The 16604-nt window shown below is 42.6% G+C and overlaps 1 pseudogene; it reads right to left on the minus strand.

The window, feature by feature from the left end:
• Positions 1-16102: 16102 nt before the first annotated feature.
• On the minus strand, positions 16103-16375 carry LOC114606853 (protein S100-A6 pseudogene; annotated as a pseudogene).
• Positions 16376-16604: the final 229 nt, after the last annotated feature.

Raw genomic sequence — 16604 nt, forward strand, 5'->3', positions numbered from 1 at the left:
CTAAATAACCAGGTCAGTCCTCAACCCACTGATCCTCTTTCTTTTCCTTCTATCTAGCGAAACACCTAGCTATTAAATGGTAGTGTAATATTTAGTTACCCTTCCCTCCCCAATCGAATACAGAAAAATCCCAAACCAAGCAAAACGCTGCAACCCCTTTCAACTTTCCCACAACCATTCAAGTGCAAATTTTTAATAAAGTCCAAAGTGGAAGATGGATAGTTTTGAATTGGTCATTAAAACATTTCCATTTCCAATGTAATTATCTGTTTAACATATTAGTTCCACCTGGCAGGCCGAGGTTTCAGTTGGCATATGAAATATCCAGCATGTCAGTCTTGGCATTCCCTTCTTCACTGGAAGTTTGACAACATTAATGGCGCCATATCTGGAATGACTAATGAGGGAAGCATGTAATAATTGGATAAGATTCATTTCCTTATTCAACCTCAAAAGTCGCCTCTTTAGCAATTCATATTCTGCTGGATGTCAAATGAATATGTACCAACACCATGTGTCCATAAAGGTGTCGAAAGAGTCTTTTGTTACAGGTGTTGGTAGTGGTTGTAAGCTAAATTTTCATTATAGTTTTGCATTGCTTGTCGTAGGAACTTCTAGGCAAACAACAATCATGTTTAACTATCAGTTTGCTCATCACACACAGATACCACAGTTTCGGTTTCGATCCTGATCTAAAATTAAAATGAATAAAGGAACATTTGCATCTTGTGCTGGATAGACCCTGTTCCTCAGCTTAGAAAATTAGCTGCTCTATTCAGTTTATTTCTTAAACTGCGCAGTACAGCAGAATAAAGGCACAAAATTCATCAGCATGCCAAAAGAGTTCAGTTTCACAGTACATAGAAAGCACTTCGGCTACATTATTTGCACAGTTTCTGCAGGGAGTTGTGAAAGGTCTTAAATTTAACATGCTTGGCCTACTTCCACCTGGCCTTAGTTCAAACCCATTGCCTGGCTGCTTACTGGATACAGAGTGGGAAATCAGTCATTATATTAAGAACTGATGGCAAATTATTCCAGTTCACTTTATTTTTCAGCTGGTCTGTTTTTAATCTGGAAGGAGACCAAATTGAAAATTTCTGAGGTTCGACAAGTGGGACCTTAATTCTCTGCTTCAGACTAAACACATTTGCTAGTTTCCAAAGCAGATAGAGTCTTTATTGTTTTAGGAGCTGTTGCTACGGAAGACCCATGACATCATCAGCTTCTTTTATATTCTTTTTTTTCTTTTTAATAGTAGACAATACCTTCAGCTAAGTCCTTCAGCTGCAAAGATTGGCATTTTAGCACTGCTCAAGGTTCCATAAATTTGTATCAGCTTTGAGTGTATTGAAAGATTCTTTCCCATGAATAAAATACATCTTTGGGAGAGAGAGGGGAAAAAACTGGCCTGACTTTGCATAGTGTTCTTTTTACTCCAGATTTATTGTCTTTCATTTTTATGCCTTTGCAGGAGTTGATTCACTATTATGGATACACTTAGAAGGAAAAAGTGCATCTCTTGCATGAAGTTTCTTTTCTTAAAAAATGGGTTTTTTAAGCAGGGTGACAAATTTGTTCTGGCGATCTGGCTCTGGTGACATGCAGGTTAGTTGGACAAAACAAATAGGGCCCTAGATATTAATTGAGTCATAGAATCATAGAACTGGACAGTTGAAAGGTACCATGAGGGTCATCTAGTCCAACCCCCTGCAATGCAGGAATCTTTTGCCCAATGTGGGACTTGAACCCATAGTCCTGAGTTCAAGAGTGGGTGGAGACTTCCTTTGACAGCCAAAGGAGCATGCAGATTTTCTTAGGGAGTCCATTGACCATTCCATGTGTTTTGCATGCATAAGCCTGTCTTTTCCTGTGTATCTCCCTTGCAGGCTCTGGGCAACTGCTATTTGAAAATAATGTTTTCATATAAAATGATCCCCCTGACTAACTCTGAAACCTATTACTGTTTGGCATCTCAATTCAGAAATTGGGTGACTTATTGCATAGGACTAACCCGCAAATCTGCAGTCCTTTTATTAGAGTGGCCAGATGTCCTACTTTACATAAATCATTCTTCTGGAAGAAGAAGAAGAAGAAGAAGAAGAAGAAGAAGAAGAAGAAGAAGAAGAAGAGGAGGAGGAGTTTGGACTTGTAACCCCGCCTTTCACTCCCCTTAAGAAGTCTCAAAGCGGCTAACAATCTCCTTTCCCTTCCTCCCCCACAACAAACACTCTGTGAGGTGAGTGAGGCTGAGAGACTTCAGAGAAGTGTGACTAGCCCAAAGTCACCCAGCAGCTGCATGTGGAGGAGCGGGGAAGCGAACCCAGTTCACCAGATTACAAGTCCACCACTCTTAACCACTACACCATCGCTGGCTGGCTGGCTGTTTCTATGAAGAGATTGCCTGTATGAAAGGCTGACCTGTTTAAAGATTAAAAGAACCAGAAGAAGAAAAGAGTACACTTCAGGCAACATAAGGAGAGCATGCTGGATCTGGGCACCACAATTGAAGAAGGATGTTGACAAGCTGGAACGTGTGCAGAGAAGAGCAACCAAGATGATGAAGGGTCTGGAAACCAAGCCTGATGAGGAACAGTTGAGGGAGCTGGGTATATTTAGCCTGGAAAAGAGTAGACTGAGAGGAGACATGAGAGCCATCTTCAAATATCTCAAGGGCAATCACATGGAAGAGGAAACAAGCTTATTTTCTCCTGCTCCGGAGGGTAGGACTGGAACCAATGGCTTCAAGTTACAAGAGAGGATATTCCGAGTAGATTCCAGATAAACATCAGGAAGAACTTTCTGATAGCAAGAGCTGTTGGAGAGTGGAATGGTCTCACTTGGGAGGTTGTGGATTCTCCTTCCTTGGAGGTTTTTAAGCAGTGGTTGGATGGCCATCTGTCATGGCTGCTGTAGCTGAGATTCCTGCATTGCAGAGGGTTGGACTAGATAACCCTTGGGGTCTCTTCCAACTCTACAGTTCTGTGATTCTATGACCAAGCCAATGCTCATCTAGTCATAGAATCATAGAAGTCATAGAATAAAAAAGTTTTCTTTATGTATTTTAAAAAAATGTATTGTGTGTACTTATAGCCCATTCTTCACCAAATGGTTCCAGGGCCAGTTACAAAAATATAATAGTCAAAACAGGTACAACATTAAAATCCAAAAATAAAACCACAGAGCAAATAGTTGTAGTGTGTGTGCATGAACGCGCATGTGCATGCAGTAATTGTGGTCTTTTTGTTTTCTTTTTTCGGTTTCTCTTTATCTCTCATGATTTCAGCCCAATAACTCAAGGTGTTAATGTTACTGTTGATTATTTTCATACTAGAATGTATGTGCGGCTGCGCTTAACATGAAGCGCATTCAGAAGTAAATTATTGTATTTGACCTTCGTAATATAATTGCATTTGTATAGCCAGGATTAATGAGCCAATTATTTTTGACAAGATAACAGGCACATAACATTGTTTGCTTTTCTTTGCTGTTTTGTATTGCTAACAAACGAGAGGCATCCCCTGTGCTAGTTTTGGATTTGATTGGCTTTTATATCTATGATCTGTTCTTGGGAAATTAGCAACAATTTGGGAATTCAGGGCTATATTGAGAAGGATAAAAATGTAGGAAATGCTCATAGTAGTGGGCTTTATCACAGGAAAGATACAAACAGTATCTGTTCAGAATCAGGATCTAACTTTAAAAAGTTTTAAAAGAGTTCCCATAGATAGTCTTTTTCACTTTTTCCACATATGCAGAAATTAAAGGCAAGCCTAGATATGATGTTATTCATACAGTTGCATGTCGCCTCTGTCTCCAAGTGGTACAAGATCCCAGGCATTCCAGGTGCTTATGCAGGATTCAGTTTCCTTGGAATGAGAGGAGAAGGAGAAGAAGGAGAAGGAGAAGGAGAAGGAGAAGGAGAAGGAGAAGGAGAAGGAGAAGGAGAAGGAGAAGAAGAAGAAGAGGAAGAGGAAGAAGAGGAGGAGGAGGAGGAGGAGGAGGAGGAGGAGGAGGAAGAAGAAGAAGAAGGAGAGAAGAGTTTGGACTTGATATCCTGCCTTTCACTTCCCTTAAGGAGTCTCAAAGAGGCCAACAATCTCTTTTCCCTTCCTCCCCCACAACAAACACTTTGTGAGGTGAGGGGGGCTGAGAGACTTTAAAGAAGTATGACTAGCCCAAGGTCACCCAGCAGTTGCATGTGGAGGAGCCGAGACACGAACCTGGTTCACCAGATTATGAGTCCACCGTTCTTAACCACTTCACCATGCTGGCGTAGTAACAGTGGAGACTGTGGTGTCTTTATAATATATGGTTTCTTTGCACATATCTACAAACTGAGCCTATGTCTTTCTTCTCTGGCAATCACTCGTAGCCGAGTAAGATTGTCTTCCATAAACATAATGGGTTTTTGGAAGATGCCTATGTGTGAATTTGTTTTATGTGTGTAGATCAGTGCACGCTGACCAACTCACAGTCTTCGCAATAAGGCTCTATTCCGATGGCAAATACCTCCCATCATCATCTGTATGTTGTTCCTGCAATCTTCTTACATGCCATATTCAAGAAGTTTTGCATCTTTGGACTGACCATCATGACTGCTCAGGTTTCCATATTGTGGCTGATTTTTTCCCCTGTATTGCTCAGCTGACAAAATCTGCTACTTCCATCCATGTGGAGGTGTTCATTCACAAAAATGGCACTCCCTTGTGAACACAGCCTGGTTGTAAGCCTGGAAGTGGCCCCACATGGTTCCAAGCCAGCCTGCAAGGCAACCGTGTGCAAACCTGCCTCAAGATTCACCATGCAATTGATTCAGGGCGTCTTCATAGCTGTCAACTTTTCCCTTTTCTTGTGAGGAATCCTATTCAGAATAAGGGAATTTCTCTTTAAAAAATGGAACCGTATGGTTCCAATTTTAGTATATGTGCTGCCGAAGCGAGCACAGAACCGTATGACAGCTAGGAGAACAAGGAGTTAAAATGCAAACTGCTTTCTTGTCACATTTTTTTGCATATTGCACACCTATTTGTTCCAAGGGCTTTCCCAAAAGGCAGCAGCTGCCAAATCCAACCTAAATTAAGCCATTGTCTGTTCTTAAAGCCACTGACAAATAGACATCGGGAACAAAAGAAGAAACTCTCTCATACTTTTCTCTTTGTGTTCGACAATAGCTGTAACATTTAAAGATCATACACACAGCTTTTATCCGAACAAGGAAAAGGTTTGATGAGCTGAATTGATATTTCAGCTGGCTTAATTCACCTTTCAAATAAAAGCTTTTTGAAAGCATATTCTTCAAAAGATCAGGAATGTACATAGGGGTTGGGAAGGGAGCAAGTAAAAGGGGGATAAGAGAGAAAAATAGAATGATATCTACTTAGCCGAACAGCAAGAAGAGTTTGGAACATACACCAGTGACTATGGGGTGTGGGTATGTATTAGCCAGTGTGGTCTTAGTGGTTGGACTAGGACCTGGGAAAGCAGGGTTCAAATCTCTAATCAGCCAGGTAAGTATACATTTCATGCATTTGACCACTAACCGTGCAATCCTAGACATGTCGACTCTAAGTTATGTTGGTTTCACTTGGGATTACATCCAGTTTGGGATGTTTCACGCGAGCAATTCATAAATTAAATATCATCATCATCCAGTTAATCTTCTTCTTCTTTGGCGATCACTCGTAGCCAAGTAAGATTGTCTTTGTGGCATTCATACAGAGCCCCTGGTTGATTCATGGACTATTGACCTGTACACCACTGCTTTATTCTTCCGCTGCCACCAACCAGGTTTCTTCTGGTGAAATACTGAGTCTCCGTCAGGTTGTAAAGTCAACAACGAAGATTAAGGTTTATTGAAGAACAAACAAATTTTAAATATGTTCTGAACTGTTTCTCAAATGCATGCCCTTAACTAGATGTAGCACTATCTCACACTGTCACACTCTTCTCTCTCAGTTCTATCCCTGTCTCTCACTCTAACTGTCACAACCACTATGCTCGAGGTAAACCCCTGGGTTGAGACTCAAAATCAGGTAGGCTCCGCCTCTGAACTTTCTCATTGGTCAATCTGCATTAACCATTTTCACCCCCCCCCCCCCGTACAGACATAATAACAAGGAATGGGCAAACGCCACATCCTTCCATGAACATGGTCTTAACAGTGAGTACGTAAGTGACTGTGGAGGCCAATTCTGGAACCACACATCCTTCTACAGTGGGGACATAGGTTTCTGGGTGGGAGTTGATCACGGTGAGGGTTTGCCAAGCGTGTCTTCCTCTTAGCACGTTTCTCCCTTTCGTCCTGAGTTTGAGCGTCTTCAAAGTCCATGACATGTTTGTTAAAGACTGTTCTCCAATCGGAGCACTTGTAGGCCAGTGTTTCCCAATTGTCGGCGTTTATACAAACCCAGTTAAGTGAGTAAAGGATTGCAGCCTAGGGGAATGAGTATTAGAACTGCAGCCATTTTGGACTTCCAGTAGCAGCGGGCAGGGTGGTGTTGTTCACTTGGCTTCCCAACATGATGATCACTACTGGTAACAGAGAGGGAGTGGGGTGAGGCAGGAAGCAGGTTGGCGCGGTGTACTTGTGCTGCCAATCCACCACTCCGGCTGCTGTGTGCTGCAGAGGGAGACGTGGACTGGGCCCACCCCTCACAGTTATTGACAGTGACCTCTTGAAGCCAGGTGAGTAAGGTCACTCCACCTCACTGGCCACTACTTAGACAAATATCATAGACAACACACATTCCCTGTGCTTTCTTTTTGCAGAGAAAAACATCTGTAGGCCCTGAATAAAACCACGACTCACCGTCTGATGGTGTCTGTCCAGCATCAGTCACTTTGTTTGTCATCTGCTTCATATTGGATGAATGACTAACAGATCCACCCCGTTGATTTTGCTTTCACAGTAAGCCACTCCAGCTAAAGAGGAGCTCAGCCAGTGCCAACTTCTCTCCAGCATCATCTGTGAGCTGAGCCAGCCAAGCCAAGCAGCTGAGGACAGACATATCTAATGATCTGCTTCAGGGATTATACCTGCCCTTTTAGGCTTCATTGAATCAGCCCACACAAACTGCGTGTTTAAAAATGAGGTAGCAAATCTGGAATTGTGCATGTATCCAAAAGTGCCCTTTGTGGGATAGAAAATGTAGCACCCCACTGTAAAAACTGAATCTTTTGCATTTTGTACCGAAAGCACAAGGGAGCTATACCAAAATCATATATGTGGCTATATCCTTTCTTCATGTTAATAACCTCCTGCAGGGACGCCAACTAATGTGGGCTCTGGGTGCCTGAGCACCCACAAAAAATTGTTTTGGGAGCTCAGCACCCACACTGCACTTTTTTTATTTTTGCAAAAGCTCAACAAAAAAATGAAGTTATTGAGCTATTTTTAATGGAATTCGCCAAAAAAGACACTGCCAACAGGGGTTACCATACATACGGATTTTCCCAGACATTTCAGCAATTTCCACCCGGACACTGTTTCCGACAGCCAGTTGCCAGCTAGGTCCAGGAAATTCCAGACGTATGACAACCCTAACTAAGCCTAATTAAACGGGTAATATCTGCATCTCAAAGCTGTTGACAGAGTCATAGAACCAGGGCCAATACACATCAGTGCCCACCAACATTCCAGCAACAACTCTACTTCCCTGCCATTTTCAAGGCGAGCCAGATGGCATTACAGTAGTTGCCCTTGAAGTTATGGTTATGGTTGTTGGCCACACACATCCAGGCACTCTAGCATCTCACTTTTAAAGGAGTGTTTACTGGGAGGGAGATGTGAATAAATGTTTCTGATTAAAATGATTTGCATAAGTGTAGCAAATATTCCATTGGGATATTTTTGCCAAAAAATAAGCTACAGGGTCTCCCTCAAGCCTTTCATCTTCAGGACATTGTAACTGTGGTCTGCCAAGACTCACAGCCACTGGTTTCAGGCCAGAACAAGGTGGGCTCTGAGGCCTAGGGAGCAGTAGGAGGAATGCTGGGTGGGGCTCACTAGCTTGGGGAGGAGGTGAGGATCACATGCCTTGTCAAGCCCACATACTGCAATCAACATGCAATCAAGATAAAAAGTGTTGGTCTGTCCTAGGCCACTTGGCCCCCCTGACATCCTATTACACAAAGGGTAATTTCCCAGTGTTAAACTTCTCTCCTTGAGGCCTGCATGCATGCCGTCGTAGATCAAATGCCTTCAAAGCAGTTGTTTAGAAATTTTCCAGTTCATTTCCTGCTGATAGAGTTTCTCAAACTCTGTGCAATGGCACACATCCAAATGGAATGGTTGCTGGTTGCTTCAGGGCTTCTGAGCCTGTTTGGAGACCATTCTGTGTGCATAGTTTGGTTTGGTTTCATTGTTTTCATACCTGGGTGGCCATTTGCGTTGGGAAGGGTTTCCAAAAGCTGGTAAAGAGACTCAGAATGAAAACTAAACCGGAGGCACATTGCCCAAAACACAATATATTTATGTCCAAATTGGAACGCAAACACACCCATGTGTATGGGATTGTATAATTATCTTTGCTTACTTGATACACCTCTAGAAGATGCCAACTATTACTATTTAAAAACAATAACAACAACAACAATTTTTAAGCCTGCTAGCCATTATTAAAGGTTGTCTTATCTGTGTGCACCCAAGTATATAGTCATCTAGCTCAATATTGTCTACATGTTGGGCAAAAGATTCTTGCATTGCAGGGGTTTGGACTAGATGACCCTCATGACCCCTTTCAACTCTATGATTCTATTATTCAGTGGCTGGCAGTGACTCTCTAGGATTTCAGGCAGCCCTTATTTACAGAAGCCAGAGATTGATCCTGGGTCCTTGTGTGTGTGAAGCAGATGCTCTCTCACTAAACCGTGACCCATGAACACACAAGCAACTCTTTTGGAAGTGCCACACTCCACAGAGGTTCATTGGAAATTTAAAAGTGCCATTTTGCATTTTCACCATGGTGCAGAGGAGGTAAGGGCGTTAGCTACATTTTGGCACTAATGTAAACATAACTTATCTCATTGTGAGATAAATTGGTGTAAGCAGAGGGCTTGCTGATCAGAAGGTCAACGGTTCAAATCCCCGTGATGGGGTGAGCTCCCGTTGGTCTGTCCCAGCTCCTGCTAACCTAGCAGTTCAAAATCACGCCAGTGCAAGTAGCTGAATAGGTACCGCCGTGGCAGGAAGGTAGACAGCGTTTCTGCACATTCTGGCCCCATGACCTGGAAAGTGGTCTGTGGACAAACGCCGGCTCCCTCGGCCTGAAAGCGAGATAAGTGCAGCAACCCCATAGTCGCCTTTGACTGGACTTAACCGTCCAGGGGTCCTTTACCTTTTACATGCTGGAAACCAGTGGCTGAAATGATCCTCTGTACCTGTAAGATAGCACAAATCTAAGATGTAGCTATATGTTGCACAGTAAGAAAACTGTAGTTTGGCCCATAGCCAGTGAGGCCCCCAGACTCATAGTTTTCTTTCTTTAAAAAAAATGAGTTAGTTGGACTCCTAGATAAAAGTTACAAAGCAATATGTGCAGGCAAATCTTAATCTCTTGAGCCATTTCTGATTAACAAATGACTAGGAATCTCTGTGGTCCTAAAGAGCTGTCCTTTCCTCCTCCTTCATTTGAGATCAGGTACTGTCAGAATCGGGGGGTCGTGAAGCCAGCTGGTTCGGCCCCAGCTGGAGCGTCTCCCTCTCAGCCTTGCCGCTGCGGAGATCCATCAACCTCTGCTCCGACATACATCAGTGACTCAAGCTTGCAGACTTGAGCACACTTTACCCAGCAGTGTAAACTGCACAACAGAAGAGGCTTGAGGCTGTAGACACATACTAAACTACACATTTATTATACATAAATCAGGACAAAGAAAACATAGCATTTCTCCTTGCCGTCTTCTCGGAGAGAGACTAAAAACAAAGGCAATACAGAGCGGAAGTTCCACTCATGCCAGCAATCTGTGCTGGAATGTAAACGGACATGTGACATGCAACAATGCACATATCTGCAGCAAAAGGTGGAATGGAATCCCATCAGGTACTCCCTATAAATTATTCTCTGCAGATTCTGCAGCAGAGTGCCCAGTCTACCTACAGTACACTAAGACCAGAAAATTCTGTTGGTATCTCTGTACTAGGGTCATGAGGCAAAGTAAGGATCTTAAGGAAGAAGAAGAAGAAGAAGAAGAAGAAGAAGAAGAAGAAGAAGAACAGGAGGAGGAGGAGGAGGAGGAGGAGGAGTTTGGATTTGATATCCCGCTTTATCACTACCCGAAGGAGTCTCAAAGCGGCTAACATTCTCCTTTCCCTTCCTCCCCCACAACAAACATTCCGTGAGGTGAGTGGGGCTGAGAGACTTCAAAGAAGTGTGATTAGACCAAGGTGACCCAGCAGCTGCATGTGGAGGAGCGGGGAAGTGAACCCGGTTCCCCAGATTATGAGTCTACCGCTCTTAACCACTACACCACACTGGCTCTCAAGGGCAGCAGATCCCAATGTAGGTCTTTACTCCCCACTTCTCCCTGATGCAAACCTTCTTTCCTGGTGTGGAGGGGGGGGCACCATCAAGTGGTTCACCTCAAGTACCAAAATGGGCTGGCCCTGCCCTGTACACACCATCAAAAGAAAATTCGAGGAAATGTCTATTAATATAAATAATATAGGCCAGGTATATCCCCAAATCTCAACAATACTTTCAAAAATAATTAAGAGATTATAAATGAGTCTTTCTGGATATAATAGGACCTTTATATTCTCATTGCATTTAATGGAATACTGCCCCAACACAGACTAGAGACATCCCTTCCTAGGAGCCCCATAAGCCCCTATCCCAGTGAAGATTCATTTACATTGTGAAACACGAATTCTGCTTTGCAATAGTTAACTTCAAGATGTTCCGCTGCTTATGCCTAACAAAATGGTTAAACAGATAAATTCGCTAACAAAGAACTAGATGCATGTCAAACAAATGGAATGCTGTGTGCAGAGGAGTTGAAAACCCGTGCAGATTAAAGAACAAATAACCTTTCCTCGACTTGAGGAATGTTCTGTTTGTCATCCAAAGGCAAAAACTATCTAGCACAAGCTTTGATCATGTGTAATAGATTCTTTCTGACTGGTTGTCAACCTGAAAATTAAAATGCCACATTGGGGGGGAAGCTCACAAGCAGCTGTAGTAAAGAAAGATTAATCATTTGCTCCAACTAATGAAGACATCATCATCCATGTAAATCAAACCAATCCAAGATCATTATCTGCTGAATTTTCATTAGAAATCAAAATGCCTTTATCCACCCATGTAAAATACTAGCATGCAAATGACGGTATCGGCTCTGCCTCACAATTCTGTCTCCAGCAGCAATAATAATCCTGAAACTATCAGATAAACAGGCTTTGCTCATTTTATGAGGCAATACTGAGACAGAAAATGAAAAAAGTGCTACATTCATGAATGCTAAGTTATTCAGATATTTAAATTAATTACATAGTTACAGAATGATTGCTTCCTTTTATCCCCAACCCAAGTAAAAGTTTGGGGGAGGGGGAGAAAATCAAGAAACACAGCTGAGTTTTTATTAATTCCCATCTTCCCCCTACAATTAAACTTTAATCAGTTTCCAAGATTTGGGCACTGTCCAACCCAATTGCTATGTTTAAATCTCTGATTTCAAAACGATACATACTGTACTTTTCCATGTATAAGACTAGGTGTTTTTACTTTAAAATAGGGGGGTAGTCTTATACACGGGGGCAATCTCCCCCCATTTTCTTAATTTTGAGTCCCACAAAAGTCTTATACACGGGGAGTATTATACATGGAAAAATACGGTAAATTACTGAGAGCACAGGGCTTGGAGCAAGAGGTGTTTTTGAGCAAAGGAAAATGAATATATCTTGCAATGTTAGTAGAGGACTATATATACACCATCAACTTGACCTTTAAAGCACTACACCTAGGGAGAAAGGATTTGCCTTCTCAATCCCTTATGCATATATAAGTGTTTTCTTAAAAGATTAAATATCTATGTGCAACACTAAACAGTCCTATGCTTTTAACCACTGCTTGTTTAGAGATCATCTTCCACTGGAAAGACTCTGAGGGATCATCTCCGACAGGATGGCAAGGGAAAGTTTGGGATCTCGCTCTTTCTGAGCATCGAGCATAACACAGAAGGGTTGACAGAGACCAAACTAAACGTAATAATTTTCATAAGGTATAGTCCCCATATATTAACTATGTAAACAGAGGAGATGTTAATGACTGCCAGCCATTCATGCTTGCTTATGGAGAAGCTATGCCAGGGGTAGGCAACCTAAGGCCCGGGGGCCAGATGCGGCCCAATCGCCTTCTCAATCCGGCCCACAGACGGTCCAGGAATCAGCGTGTTTTTACATGAGTAGAATGTGTGCTTTTATTTAAAATGCATCTCTGGGTTATTTGTGGGGCATAGGAATTCATTCATTTCCCGCCCCCCAAATATAGTCCAGCCCACCACATGGTCTGAGGGATAGTAGACCAGCCCACAGCTGAAAAAGGTTGCTGACCCCGAGCTATACCATGGATTGTTGAAACATTCAGTTATTTGACAGTGTGATCTCTCAGTGCTGTTCTTATATGTGACTGAGATAAGCATGTTACGCTGTATAGGTTTTGTTGGAATTGATCGATGTTATTTTATTGTTACATAAATAAAATATTATATTTAAAAAAGAATAAATAGAGCACTACGCAAGCTAAAGAAAAATATATTGTGGGAAGCTCTTTTCTCTAGATATCAATACAAGACCAGCCAGTCAGTTTCTGTATATAGATTTGTAGTGGGGAGGGTACCATCTTGTCTTTGGCCTAAAGCCCTATATCCATATGGTAGCTGCGCTAAAAAAACACCCTTTACTTACTTGTTGAAAAGTCAAAGAAGTAAACCTCTCTGTGCTCTGAAAAATGCAAACAACAACTACTACTTATTTTTTTAAGAAGCAAAATGGAAAAGATTTAAGCATCAGGCACCATGTACAGTTATACAGAATAGATAGCCAACAAATTCCTAGAAAAATAAGTTGTTATTATGGCCGCCAGTTTGTAGTGTAATCCTATATATTATTCAGGACTAAGCCCTACAGAGTTCAATAGGACTTACACCCAGGTAAGTGTAAGGATTAGTTGACCTTAAGGTAAAGGGACCCCTGACCATTAGGTCTAGTCGTGACCGACTCTGGGGTTGCGGCGCTCATCTCGCTTTATTGGCAGAGGGAGCTGGCGTACAGCTTCCAGGTCATGTGGCCAGCATGACTAAGCCGCTTCTGGCGAACCAGAGCAGCGCACGGAAACGCCGTTTACCTTCCCGCTGGAGCGGTACCTATTTATTTACTTGCACTTTGAGGTGTTTTCGAACTGCTAGGTTGGCAGGAGCAGGGACCGAACAACAGGAGCTCACCCCGTCACGGGGATTCGAACCGCCGACCTTCTGATCAGCAAGTTCTAGGCTCTGTGGTTTAACCCACAGTGTCACCCGCGTCCCTTAGTTGGCCTTAGTTGGCTTCAAAATGAGGTTAGAAACATTCATGGACGATAAAGCTATCAGCGGCTACTATTCATGAGTGCAGCACTAGGATTAAAGGAAGTATTCCTCTAAAAACCCAGTGTGAGCTCCTGAGTGGAACCAATCTCAATGTGGCTTGCATCTGACTCCAAATGCTGGACTAGATGGGCCATTGGGCCTTTTTATGCTCTAAGGTGTCAACTACAAGACCCACCTGCCCATTAAACAATGGAGAGCACACTTTAAGGCTTCCATTTAATCATTTGCAGCCACCGCTTATGTGCCCCACATCTGATGTCACGTGTAGGGCAGATGGACAGGGTTTGGGATAAACAGTTTGTCAGAACAGATTAGAACCATTACCTGGTCTAATTAGGCCAACAGATTGGAGGTTCCTCACCAGGGACCAAATTTGTCCTCATACACATACACATTTGCCTAACACATTTGCCTAACAGTTTCTAGGACACTTCACACATCTTTCAAAATGGCCCCCAGCAGACGAAAATCATGTCACAATAAATTTGTGAAAAGTAACACAGGATCCCCCCCCCCCATTGCTGGCTAAAAGTGGCCTTCTAGAGTATTGCTTATGTGTACTTAATGTGATATAGGGACAGTTTCAATCTGGGCAAGATTCCTTTCCCCTTCTCACCATCAACCCCCACTCTAAATAAAATTAATAGCTCCCCTTGGACTTGTTAAAATAATTTGATTTGTTTTATGGGATGTGTGTCAATGGTTCACAGTCCATGGGGTCCAGCATTCCCTTTTCTAAATAATTCCCTTTTTATGGTGCAATTAGAACTCTGTGTTTGTCTCCTATTCACTCAGAGGTAAGTGTGAAAAATGACCAGTAGTAAAAAAAGAAAAAAAGGAAAAGGTTGTTTCCTGTCCTCCATGACACAAGAATCTTTAGACCCCTGAAAAGGTGCTACAATGTTATGTGTTGTTTTTGTACTGTTGATAGAACATGGCCATTTTTAGACATGGAAATAAATTACTATTAAAGCAAAGAGTGATGTACAATTGGATTTCCTGCCTCAAAGAGAAAAGCAGCTGCTAAGCTATGATATTTCCCACTCCTGTCAAAAGTGTGAAACATTTTGACCAGATGGCAGAAAGCTATAATGAAATGGAGCAACCTGAAGGAAGGAAAACCAAAAGAAAAGAAAAAGGAAATTGGGTTGCAATTATATGCACACTTACATATGAGTAAATCCCATTCAACACAATGAGGCTTACTTCTGAGTATGCATGCATGAGACCGTGCTGTTATTTAATTATAAAATATGTGGGGTGACACCATGGCCACATTTACACCAAGCCAGCGGCTGAATTCTGGAGCCAAAACCATGCTGCCCTGATGGAGGTAGAGGTGTTGGCCTGCTCAATTTGCGATGCTTCAACATTTGGGGAGATTTTAGATAGGCATGTACACCTTCTTTATCAATAGAAACAGTGGAAACGAAGGCACACATACAGCATCATAGCCTACAAGACTCAGGGTTCATCCGTTATGTCATTTAAATTGGAAAGTAAGCTTCTTGTAACTCCATTAATTCTATGGTGTCCAAATGGGGTTCGTCTCCAAATCACTGCCTTCCCACACTTCTCCCAACCTCAATCTGAATTTTCCCATACCAAGAGTATGGGGAGAGGCTCATTCAAGAGTGAGCCTTCATGCTTATCTATATTCCCTCTGATACAGTTGGCATCCCTTGGGTTTCCTTTGAGCAAGTTATAGTATTTTAAAACTTGCCTGTGTTCTGTCAAGCAAAACCTGCTTGAGCTTCCTCTAGAGAGCCAAGTCATTATGACAGGATTCACAGGCAGGTTTGAACACAACATTTTGCGTGCCAATTAAGTGAATGCTTCTTACATGGCAAATACGAACATGATTTAACATAGCTGTTACATCAATTTGTCCTTCATCGTTCCCATCCCAGTGTCTATCATTGTGTTATTTGGGGCTAAAAAGGAAACATGACTTTTCCCCCTTTCTCTTCCGACACTGCATGTTGTTGCACACCAGCCCAATCTCTGAGCGGTGTGAGGTTCCGTAAGTTCCGGGCTCTTTCCCAGGGTTCAGTTTCCTCGGAATGAGGCACAGCGGAGACTGTGGTGTCTTTATGCTATATGGTTATTTACACATATCTTCCACCTGAGTTTATGGTGCAGGGATTCACAGCATTAACACCCCAGAAAGTCTTGCTTCTCCCATAGCCACCTCCTTGGATTCCACCAGAAATCAAGCATGGCTCTCACTCTCTGGCTTCTGCCTGCTCCTAGGCTAACTCTGGCTTTTGTCTTTCTCACTACTTCCCAGGTGAAGAAGGGGGCCAACCCATTTGGTCTCTGGCACAGAGCAACTTCCTTTGTTGTACCAATGGCCATGCTTAGATGGTACTATCTCACAAAGGCTAGTTCAACCATGGAATCCTCCATTGGCTTCCTTTCCCCCCCTTTATTACAAAACTTAAATTTTATTGGACATGAAACCGCCTACAAAGGTATAATCCTGAACCATGACACTTCGTCCCACCGGGGCGTACATTTACAAACACAAAGCTTCATTGTACATCATTGCCATGGCACCCAGGAAAGTGACATCTTCCTAGAAGTTCATGACTTGGTCCCCATTGCAGTCCAGATCTTTCATTAATGTCTGTATCTCTGCGTCCTGCAGTCTTGGTCCAATGGTCAGCTCTTTCTATATCAGCTCCTTCAACTCCTTCTTACTTAGATTGTTCTTATTACCATTCTTGTCAGCGTATTTGTGGAAGATGACAACCAGCAAACCAATAGCTTGGTCAAGAGGTGCTGCCATGGTGAGAGATCAGAAGCAAAATGGTCCAATGCTGAATGGTAGGAAGAGATGGGGAAGTGGTCCTCCACTGGCATTTAACCAAGACAAAACCAGCCCCCAACTCACAACAATATGTAAGACACTTGGCAAAACATCGCATGCTTTCAAGAAAAGTAGTTATTGGAAATACACTGGCGTATAATGTGCTCCTGGACAACACATTCTGATTCTGGTATTTTATCATTGAGTA

The sequence above is a fragment of the Podarcis muralis genome, chromosome 11 (assembly GCF_964188315.1).
Source record: "Podarcis muralis chromosome 11, rPodMur119.hap1.1, whole genome shotgun sequence".
Classification (NCBI taxonomy): domain Eukaryota; kingdom Metazoa; phylum Chordata; class Lepidosauria; order Squamata; family Lacertidae; genus Podarcis; species Podarcis muralis.